The sequence below is a fragment of the Puntigrus tetrazona genome, chromosome 2 (assembly GCF_018831695.1).
Source record: "Puntigrus tetrazona isolate hp1 chromosome 2, ASM1883169v1, whole genome shotgun sequence".
Lineage (NCBI taxonomy): Eukaryota > Metazoa > Chordata > Actinopteri > Cypriniformes > Cyprinidae > Puntigrus > Puntigrus tetrazona.
In genome coordinates, this window is record NC_056700.1 from 281,357 (window position 1) to 294,229 (window position 12,873).

Sequence of the window (12,873 nt, forward strand, 5' to 3'; positions counted from 1 at the left end):
CTTGGCTGTCTCATAAGAAATGTAATGAGTTAGCAACGCCTTGGTGGTTCGGACTTGCTCTTATTAAACAATACAGACTGCATTTATTGCAGTCCATCGAGTTTCAACTACAAAATACATAAAAAATCACTTCCGATGCATGCGATACGTGAAACCAAATGCATACATGCACGTGCTGTCGAGATTATTAACAGTATAACCTTATTAACAACAAGCGTGTATGAGTATATTAGACAGAACTACGGCACAGACTGAGACTTCCTCAATAACAATCGGTTAAAAAGTTCTCACGACAGGCGATAAGCATGCATTGTCACTAGCTGTTATTTTTAAATCGCACAACGTGACGCAGTTAGTGATTCATAAGAAACAATAAAGCATAGAGTGACAAACAAGACCTGCAAGCAAGTTCAATTTCCAGTTTGCAGAACTGACAGTCGAAACAACAAAGTCTCGCGATTTTATAAGTATATCGCGAGACTTGCTATTAATGCCACTACCTTTGCAGTTAAACACGGCGTTCAAAGCGAAATTATACATTTATTATTAAAATAAGAAACAATCAAGTGATTTAGAATGAATGCAGTACCTCTACTTCGAAGAAGTGGGTGATTTTAGACAAGTTCGCCTGTTTTTAAACTTCGAGTCGCTTTTGCCACGCCCCTCTCTGTTCACTGACGTCTATGAGAGGTGTACTTTATTATATAAGGGCTCTTTGTGGAAACCGGGATACGGAAAATACATCCTCACTCAAGTGAGTGCCCTAAGCAAATAAAGCCTGTTATTATGAAACAGAACATTTGGAAACTATTTATCACCAGAAAGCCTAAAATCCAGAACTATTTTTGTGATAGGTTATAGCCTATGTAATGTTTAAACAATAATCGCCGTGTTCCCATGTTGGAAAATCAGCTTTAGCTACGAGTATGTCGGATTAAACGCTTTCCCAGGCATGTTTAATTATTATTCATTTAATTTAGGCTAGCTATTTATTGAATTAATTTACTGTCTTTGTGCCTTGCTGTTATTTTTACAGCCTAATGAAAGCTGCCAGATTTACATGAGGGATGGTAAATTTTATCCTTTGCTATTAGAGTCACCTCAACTGATAATACTTTTTGAGAAAGCAATTTGTATGCAACAAAGTGCTTCGCATAAGCTCGATCTAACCATTGATCCATGATTTTAAAGTGGCATGTTGAGCTGTGATACATTTTCCCTGCACAAGTCTGATCTAACTAATAGTGACAGGTCCTGGGGAGTTATCTGACCAGGGATTCGTGTACAAAATTAGTCCTGAGAGAGAGCAGGGAAGACTATTAAGTGTCAACCCACTGCAAATTGCCAAACAGCTGTGAGCTTCTCATGTCAGATTCAATTCATCCTCTGCAAAATATAAAAGCCTGCACTCACTGTTTGTAAAGACAGCTATTTAGTAGAATCAGTAATCAGATTTTTCCTAATCTTGATTTGGCTTGTTATTAGTCCTGTTCAGCTTTTTTCCCTTATATCTTTTATAATCCATTAGCAGGACAGCAATTTTGATGAGATGACCTCCACAGACACTGTTGTCAATATTGTTTCTGACAGTGCAGCCACAGAAAATAATAGGAAAAGCCCATTAGAGATCATTATACTTTCCATTAGAGCTTTCAAGGGTATGAAAGATCCTAATGAGACTTTCAATGGTCTTTTGTGATGTTATACCTTTATTCCATATAGACATATGGAATAAAGGTATAACGCTCATTAGAGTTTTCAAGGGTATAGTATAATTTGAAGATGCGTGTCGGCTAACTAACGCACCCACATGAGTCAATGGCCCTTGTGATGTGAATAAATTCACAGAACAATCCAGATATGTTTTATGATGTTTTTATGTATTCATCCTCTAAAATATTTCCTCTTGGCAGAATTGCAGGGATGCTGGAGACAGTCCCAGTACCTGGAAAACACCGCAGACAGAATACAAGTCAGTCACACTCAATCATACATGTCTGTTACTGTCAATTGATTTCAGTATTTTTGAGAGGCGAGGCGAGGATCTATTAACATCAAACACAATCATTTACAGCTAGCATGCAAACCAACACTACGTTAGGGAGCATTTACTACGGGCCTGACACGCAATATATAGTGTTTTCATGGTTCAGAGTAGACCGTAGTCTGTAAAAAAGTTGGAAAAAGCATATCCACTAAACATTCTCAATATGGCCACTGATCATTTAAAGGCTGAATCTGCACAGTAGTAGTCTATGCCCTTTTATAGCATCAGATAACTAGCTAAAAGCAAGACTTAAAGCAATAGTTCACCCAAAAATGAAAATTTCTTCATATTCTACTGCCCCCAAGTCATCCTATATGACTTTCTTCGCTCAGGCAAAGTCTTTTTTTAAATTCTGGCTCTTTCCAAGCTTGTTACAGTATACACCGGTGGAGTAAAATATAGGTCGTTTTTAATTTTTGGGTCCACTATTTTTTAAATAGAAAAAAATGTAACACTTAAATTTTAGGTTGTTTGTGGTACACTTGGTCATTTTGTTCCCATAGGCATAAACTGTGCAAAACTGTTATATTTTAGAAATGTCGTCTATAAAAACCTAGTGTAAATTTACTGTGTTTCCATTAACAGAAACCTCACTTTTTCCTCTTGCAATAAATCTTAGTGATGAATGTTGGTAAGCTTTACATATATTCCATCCACCGCCTAACCATAATATTTAACTTTTTTTAATTTGCACCAAAAATGGCTTATACGATCATTAAAACATAATGCTTTCACAAATAGTTTCCATTAGGCATCATTTTAATTCATTTCGTGTAATCTGAAGGGTATGAAAACGCTGCTATTGACATCTGTACACCTAAAAAAATGCAAAGGGAAAACTTTACCTTTTTTAGTACATTGCTGTCAGGTAAACATACCCTATAGGCAACAATTAACAAAAAGCTAAACCGAACAGTGTTTATAAATACACAGAGTTAAAGGAACACTCCCACTTTTTTTTTTTTTTTTGAAAATAGGCTCATTCTCCAACTCCCCCAGGCTAAATAAGTTGAGTTTTACCGTTTTTGAGGGTCTGGCTGTTCACAAGTTGTACTGACATGAACGTCAGGTCATATTGATGAGTGAGAAACTTTCCGAGTTATAGGCGTGACTTGTTAAATGTCTTGTAGAATTGCCATCCTGCTTTGACCAAAGTGATTTGAATCTAGCAATTATGACTTCCCAGCTCATAAATACGCACTTCCAGGAGGACTTAAATGCAGTCATCGGAAACCAAGGAAACCAAACAGGAGCTAAACACAGGGACATATCCAGCAATGTCGCATAGTATCAGCGTGGCATCAAATTATTTTAGTATTAACTGAACACTTTATTTTGATAGCATAACAATCAAAATAAAGTGTTTAATTAATAATAAATAATATCTATAATATTCATATATAGTACTATAAGCATCTTAACAACTACTTAATTTAGACTGTCTGCTTAATATATGCTAACATTATTTTTATGTTCCCAAACAAACATCAACTCAACTTATAAACGCCAACTTATTCGACTTATCCAAACCTAACAGTTTACTAATACTCTAAGGATAGTTAGTGGTTACTTACAGTTAGTAGAATGCCTAAAGTGGACTATAAAAATAAAGTGCAGGCTAACATTTTAATTGAATGCATATACAGTTAACACAGAGCAATCAAGCTTAAATGGCACTTAAATGAGACAGAGTTGATTCATTGAGCAAAACTTTGTTATTTAAAACCTAGGTAAAAAAAGAAAAGAAAAAGCGTTGACTCTTTGTACATCTCTTAAAGCTCCGCTAAAACTCCAATTTACATGCAGATAAGTCATCTCTTTGATGCCTGTTTATATTTTCTGACCGACTTCTATATCTCACCTGAACAAATAAATCATTTGATTGGTGGATAAAGTTTATCTTGACACATCTGTGGAAGCATCAGGCAGAAGATTATTCAAAGCTGACACGCTTCTGCAGCCTTGGGTGTGAATTAGTTCAGCATAATCTCTCTATTCTGCTTGATAGACTTGTGACCCATCACAGTTTATGCAAATCAGAGATTCTTTTGGCGCAAGAATGAGAGATTCATATCGCGCGCCATGCTCTCTTGAAAAAACGCATGTGAAGCTCTGAGAGACGACTTCAGTTTGTGCTGTGCCAGAAATGCTGTTTATACAGTCAGGCAGAAGCCTTCTGCAATGCGTTAGTGAGAGAAGCAGGCCGGAAAAATGTTTTTTGGGGAGCTTTTCTGCCACTAGCAAACCTGAATGTAAGTATTCATTTTAGCATGTTTGTTCTACACATGTTAGCCTGTACATGAATGAAAGCAGACACAGTAATCGCTTTTATGTTGGTAAAAACTATGTTCTGTTTTTAAGGTTCAGAATATATATATATATATGACGGAGGGTATATATATATATATATATATATATATATATATATATATATATATATGAATGGTGTGTAATGTGAAACAGACATCTGTTTAAATGCTACACCTCAGCTGACTGAAACTAGGATACTGTCCGCTGTCGAGTTGAAACACGTTGGCTGAAAATGTTCCATCTAGGATGTCAATGAGAGAACTCCTATTTCTGAAGTTGTTTGCATTACATCACTTGCTCACCAGTGCATCCCCTGTAGTGAATGGGTGCCAGCCAGAATGTGAGACCAAACAGATCATAAAAACATCACAACACCCACGAGGACACCAGTAATCCACAATGATCCAGTCCACAAAAGTTGTCATGTTTGTTAAGAAGAATCCATCATTAAGGTGTTTTTTTGTGTGCAAATGCTACAAAATACTATATGACGGGGAGCCTTTTATAATATATATATATATATATATATATATAGTCGACTTACCTAAACACATAAATGATAAAAACTTTGTTATAAATTTGAATTTGTTAGCAGTCATATCATTGTATTGATTACTAAGTATGCAAAAACTATGAAATATTTTCTGATATAGACCTAGGGAAATGTTATCACAACTAAAATAAAAACTTTAAATCAAATAAAATAAAAGCATAAAAATAAATAAATAAAAGTATAAAACGCCCAACTTTTTTTTTTTACCCGCATAATGTTTTATGTTACAGGATAACAAAAACAGTGTAATTAACATTTTTTTATTAGAGTTTATTTTTAATAGAGATATTATTATTGATTGTTATGCAGTTTTCTTAAAAGATGAAAATCAGAAGAACACTTAATTCTTTAACGTGGATATCTATGTTTTGAAGGGCGATTATTCCTTTGTAAGCAAAGATGATGTTGTCCATTAAGGATTCTAAGTTTCACTATATTCTTTATACAGTTTGCTTCTATACTTCTATACTAATATAAAAATATTGTTGAATATTTCTATTAGCGCTATTTTGATGGTCCCTTAGGTGACAATAAGTAACTTTCGAACACCTATGTCAACTAACTAGTGTTAGTAGAGTATTAGTAGACTGGTAGGGTTAGGGTTAGAATAAGTTGACACCTTCTTAAAAAAGTTAGCTATAGTCAGTAGAATGTCTGTTTGTAGATCATCACAATGCAGTGTTGGCAAATTATAATCTACTTATACTATGATGAAAGTTAGTTGTCAGGTGCAAAGTTACTTATTGTCAACCAAATGTTCCTAAGGGACAAATATGAAGCTGTTTTTTGCAACATAATCCACAATGATCCAGTTCATAAAAAGCTGCAGAATGTTAAAAAAAAATAAAAACATCACATTAAGTTTTTTTAATGCAAATGCTACAAAAAACCTTTTTATTATATATATATATATATATATATATATATATATATATATATATATATATATATATATATATATATATATATATATACACACATTTAAATCATGCCTAAATCAGCCTAAATTATACATGACTCTGGAAATTGTTGTCATATCATTGCATTGGTTACTAAATATGCAAAAACTATGAAATATTTTGATATGGAGCTAGGGAAATGTTATCACAGCTAAAATAAAATACTTTAAATTCAATTAAATAAAAGCATTAAAATAAATAAAGGTATAAAAACCTATTTCTTATTCCAGTTGATGTTCATTTTATTATTAAAGTTCATTATGTTTTAATGTTCATTATGTTCATTATCATTTTTATTAAGTTTGTTGTTAATAGAAATGTTATTATTACTGATTGATGATTTATTATTGTAATAATAATAATAATAATGAAAATTAGTTACTTATTGTCAACCGAACGTTCATAACGGACCAGCAAAATAAAGTGTTACCGCAAAATAAATCAGTATTGCATGAGCAAACAATTTATAATGGCTAAACAAAATAGTCATCTTTGCTGAGAAAAACAGAAAATGCTTATTTTCTCTTTTTAATTAAATTTTTTTTTTTTGCAGCGTAATGGTGCAAGGCCTTTTGTCGTAGACAAAGTCATAGTAGCGAGAATGTCTGTTAGCAGACCCTCATAATGCTATAACGAAAAAATTATAAATACTTAAAGAAAATGCAATCGTTATCTATACGCACATACTGTAGTGCGTTCGCTTGACGCTATCAGCCAACCAGTTAATGCTTAACCTTTAGCGGCCTTATAACTCTCGACACGGGCGTGAATGAACTTTCTCACTAGAACGAACACGAGAGAGAGGGAACGGGTTTCGCTCGCCGATACAGAAAGCACCGATGGGTTTGCATGAGAGCGGCTCATCTGCATTAGGGCCCTCATTAGTGCTGCTGGTGCGATAACTCACTCTGCTGTGCTGCGGAGGCAAAGCTGAGTGACAGCAAAGAAGTATGAAAAAGAACCGAAAGCACCTCATTTCGCCGTCGCGATCTCCCAGCAAGACCTCCGACTAATTTATGGAGAGCCCTGCTCTCAGTGTGGGCCCGTGGCTTTGAAGGAGAGGGATGAGAAATGGCGCTATGCCTCTCAATTTCAAACCTCAGAAGAATGAAACACCCACTGGGTCGATGACAGATGTTAACATCTCGAGTCTTCGGAGAGAGATAAATGCCAATGACTTGTTTTATTCTTTTGATCAAATATAAAGTCAAAACAGAAAAACGCGTGGCCTCGGGGAGAGCTGCGGTTCAGTTAACTTCTTCGTAGCTCTTCTGTTGATTTTTTTTTTTTTCTCCGTTGTTTGTCCTGGAAGGCATTCCGCTGGACAAACCGTGGTGCGAACGCTGAAAACGACAAAATGAAGTGCAAGCAAATGTTTTGAAAGGAGCTTAAATGGATAGTTTAATCTCGTGTTGTTCCGAAGTGATTTTCTTGCACGTAAAAGGCATTTGGGCCTGTTGGATGAAAAAGCAAAAACAAAACACTGGCCGTTTCTCAAAGTATTATTTTCCACAGAAGAAAGACGCTGTGGAGATCTGCACCAACGTTAGGTTGAGTAAATAATAACATTTTTGGAAGATTTATGCCTTTGTCCATAAATCAGCGTATTAGAATGATTTCTGAAGGACGGTGTGAACCTGAAAAAAGTGACGGTGCTGAAACTTTTACAGTTTTGCTGTAAAAATGAATGCATTTTCAAAATATATAAAACCGTTATTTCAAACTGTAATAATATTTTATACTATTACTACATTTTTTGCAGGCTATTAATCAAATAAGTGCATATTTGGTGACCATGAGATGTCTTTCAAAACATTGCAATATCTAACCAACCTAATATTTTACTGGTAGTGCATATTTATGCATAATATTCTCAAAACTCCCAGTTTGATCCCGAGGGTCAGAGTTGAGAACCCCCTGATGTTGATATTGTATGATATATCGTAAATGTTAATACAGGGTTTTACTAAAGTTATGCTATGATACTGCGAACTGCTTACACAAATACTAAACATTAAAATTAAAATGAATTCTGTCGCCGCTATCTCAGGTTCCGAGAGGCTCGGTTTCAAATTCCGTTTTGATCCCATCGAATAGCTGATTTTTTTGATTCATTGATCGTTTTCTCCAAATTGTGAAATCTCTCGCACGTGCAGCTCTAGCTGGGGATGGATTTTGACATTCCTGCAACAAAAGCTTTCATCTAGCACCCACTTATGAAAAGCGTGTACAATTTTTAGCCTATCTCAGGCTCAGTTTCAAATTCCATTTTGATCCCATCAAATAGCTGATTTTTTTTTTTTTCCCCCTTCCAAAATTGTGAAACCTCTCGCATGCAAACTCTAGCCGGGGATGGGTTTTGACATTTCTGCAACAAAAAGCTTTCATCCAGCACCCATTTTTGAAAAGCATGTACAATTGTTATCTGGGGCTCAATTTCTCAAATCTCTGTCATGGAGGATTGTGACTCTCAAATTTGCGGAAAGGCTCTGGGCGAATCCAGAGTTGCTCCACGTTTAACCGTTCCAGCGTCATGAACGAAAAGGGCTGGAACGAATGCTCAGTAAACTGCTTCTGACATGTGTTCTTATATTAAAATATTTTACTTTTGTGGCGTGCAAAGAAGCGATGTCTTTCTTCATTGAATCACCACCGCTGAAAACAGGTGAAATGATCAAATAAGCATGAAAATAAAAAAAAGGGGCATTTAAATGCATCAAAGTGGCGTATTTATTCTGGTTTTATTCATTTTTAATACCAATCGTGATTGAGCATGCAGTGAAAAATTGGACAGAAAATAATAGAATGGTGCCATCTACTGGTTTTACTCTGTTACTATATAAATACATTTTTATTAACAGTGGGGTTTTTTGAGATAATTTACTGATCTGTTATGAATGTGTGATCCTATTAGGCTTTTATAAAATTATATTGCAAATAAGCATGTTTTAAGATTTTTAGGATGTTTTAATAAGTTTAAACAGGTGTTCATTTTTTTGTTTTTGTACTGTGGTGCAGCAGTCAAGACATCAGCCTGATTTTCTAGCGGTTTTGATGACTTTAAATGAATTTATTTATTTCAAGAGAGGATCTCAATCGCTACAAACACATTTTCAAGTAAAAGTTTGTTTTATAAATAGGTTAATAACTATAAACAAAATAAATGTTTCTGATTTCGGCAACATATTGTGCATTCGAGGGCAGTTATATCCACTTATCTTGAAACTAACTGATTAAAAATAACCACAAAAATGGTTTCGTTCTGAGAAAAGGTCCACCATGCAGTAGGTTTAAATTGGTGCAGATTAACTAAAACTGTGCCAAAAACATCTATTTCAAATAAACGCTGTTCTTCAAACTTCCGAATCATTAAACGATCCTGTAGAAAAAACAACAGATTTTTGCACTTCATTATGTAGCACAGCAATTTTCAACTGTGATAATAATAAGGTTTCTTGATTGTCAGATCATATGACACTCAAGACTGGAGTGCTGAAAATACTGCATTGCCGTCACAAGAAAGAAGAATATATTCAAATAAAAAAAACATTTTTTAAACCATACTTTGATCAAATGTTAAGTCTACATTCGCTAAAATAAAAAGTGGCAACTAATACATTTTTATTTATTATTATTATTATTATTATTAATATTATTGATGTATGTTTTTTATATATTATATATTATTTTATATATATATATATTTATTTTTTTTAAAAATTTAATAATAAAGAATTTAGAAAAATACACTTATTTGGTGGTGCAACATGAGATATCATTCTACAGTAGGAGGTAGTTATATAATTATATATTTTGTAATGTAATGAGCAAATCTGTGCAGATATTACAGTGCATTAAAATAATAATAATAATAAAGGCAGTGTATCTGCATGTTGGAATGATTAAAAATCCAAACCCAAAGTATATATATATATATATATCAACTACTTTCCAAACTCTTTTGAAAGAAATTAATGCTTACTGTATATTCACCAAGGATACATTTAATAAAAAATAAATAAATAAATAAAAATAATAATAATATTAGAAAGATTTCTGAAGGACCATGGCACACTGAAAGAGTTATGCTACCGAAAATTCAGTTTTGCCATCAGAAATAAATAATAAAAATAAAAATAAATTGTTATTTTAAATCAAGATAATCGATTCTTTCACGCATTACAAATATACCTTCCTCGGGATCTTACCGGACCATTAAGTTTCCCCCTTTACAACATAAAGCTGTGATATTACAGAGGCAATATTTTCATGAGCCAGCAAAATTATGTAATATATAACTGTTTTATTATATCATCCAAACAACCTTTCATGAATCTCAGGGATAAATTACATGTTAATGTCTTATGGTTGCCTGGTACATTTTGTTAACTTCATTAGAGTTCACAAGAATGATTCACACGCCACATCCGATAATAGATAATATCTTATTATTGATGTACTGCATAATGTGCCTTTCATATCCGTAATAAAGACACTACATGAGATATATATATACAGCATGTTCAGATACACATCCAATACTCAGTGACCTCAACGGGGCATATTTTCCAGATATTCTTGTTTATAATGAAAACCACAGTTCACGCATGGAAATTCATGTGCACTTCTCGTGATTGTGCAACTGGAAGGCTGATGCCGATGGCATGGCGAGAAACACCGCGGTCCATTAAAGATCAGTTCGTAAAACAAAGGATAAAACAAGGCATATGACAATATACATCACTCCACCGCCAAGAAACACTCAAAAGGAATATCAAACGGCAACATCTGACGTGTTTAGTGGTGGATACACTCTGAGAATGATCATGCTAACAAATAGTTTGACATGGAAAGCGAAATAAGCAGTGAAGCTAGTTCTGATCGCGTATACAGTATCTTAGTTCCCTTTAGCTATTTTACCCCGTAACTGTGCCTGAAACGAGTAAACCAACTTAAAAGAGTAACCGAGCCACTCGAGCTTGGACTTTGTCAAGTAAACCTTGGTTGTTTGCAAGGCAGCGCTGTAATGAAACTTGACTAATAAATCACAGCATCAAGCGTCTGTTGTGTCCTAAAATTCCCCATCTACGGCAATGTCTCTCGTGATCACATCTGGGATACTCTTTTTCATTTCATATAAACACAGACGGTACCATCTTGCATCTCAGTTATCGGCTATAGCGAAAATGACCTCGGGGATTTCAGTGTTAATGCTACTGCAGCATTATCGCAGTGTTTGACTTTTTACTAGGCCGATTTTGATTTTAATTGTTCGTTATAATCACTTGTTTCTTTGCTAAAGGATAATAGAATCTTTGTCTTTGTTTTTATATGTATTTGTCAACTTTCTGCATTGGTATGTATCCTGATCGGTCTGCTTTTAGCATCTATTTTATATTTTATACCTCAGTTTAGATACAAGGCATACTTTCTTAAAAAATTTTTTTTACTTGCTATGAAAGCTAGAACTGCAATAGTTTGTACAATTTACACTGGGAAATTTGGACACATATTTTCCATGTTTTTAACTGCTTTTAACCGTGTTTTTACTTTTTGATTTGTGTCAAATTAAATATGGACGCATTAGTGTTAAGCTGAATGTATACCTTTATTGTATTAAAAATAAAATGAAACATAATTTTTGTGACAAAGATCAGAACGCCTATTATGATGTTGTATGTTTTGATGTGCGCTCTTGCATTACTCTAATACTTTTCCTGCATAATTTCTAACAAAAACAGTGATCAAATGTCTAATTAGAAGTCTTAAACCTTTCCGGCACTATATAGATATATAATTAAATTACGATAATATTGTAGTAATATAGAAGTAAACTTCTACCAGTGGGACGGTAACAGTTAAGTAAACAGTTAAATGTTTTTTTATAAATCCTAGTGTTTGATATTAATTATTCATTTCAATTATATATATATATATATATATATATATATATATATATATATATATATATATATATATATATATAAATGTATTATATTTAATTTTTTCTGTTTACACCTGATTCCTTCTTGTTTTTAATAATGATGTTTAGGAATTTTATTGAAGGCAATTAAGGTCAATTTGACTCATGAGCACAACACAATGTTTAAAATCATCGGACATTAAAAATGTTTCTCTAGTGAATTGTGAAGTAAAGTAGCAGAGACACTGAACAAAGATGAAACTTACTAGTGTGCACGTGTTGAACAAATGTGTCACGCACAGCACTGAATAAAACAAGGCAATGCAGTTTTCATGTCAATACTGGCTTTACACTAAAAAGTCTATCTTATAATATTTGTTGGTTCTAGAACACGCTCAACAGATGCACGAGATCTTTACCACAATTCACTTGCTGCCTTGCAAGCACAAGTATTTTGTCAAGGAACCTCAAATATTGCCTAGACATTTGCATTGAAAACTGTGCTAACATGAGTGTTTTGATATATAACTAACATTTTCACGTTATTTTTTTAAGGTTCGTAATCTGATTCTCAAAAAAGGTCCGTTAGGTATTTCTGCTAAACGGCATTTCTGCGTTTAATAAATTCCCTACGAATTGATTGGAAGCACGTGACCAAAAAGCTAAGGTTTTGTGCTGCGGGACACTTTGGAGTCGCAGCAGCACAGAACGTGGACATACACTCGTTTTTAATTAAACATTTAAACAGTCAGCGGCACTTCAGATCTTACTGCAAGTCTCTGTCAGTCAGTAGTGCATCAAAAGAACAGTGATAAGCAAAGGAATTTAAGGAAAGGGGTCACATTCACACAGGCACATGTACACTAACACACAGAAAAATAAACTCAATATGTGATTAAGGCATTCGACGAAATATTGCATGTAGCCCCGATGTTATATGTCAAGGTCCTTCTGATTTCCAAGCAGATAGATCCCATGTACTCTGCAGATGAATGCAGCCAAATAGAACTCAAATAATGATCGATAAGCCAGTCATCTCAGAATATCCCATGTGAATGAAGCAATCCTCTTTGGACACTAA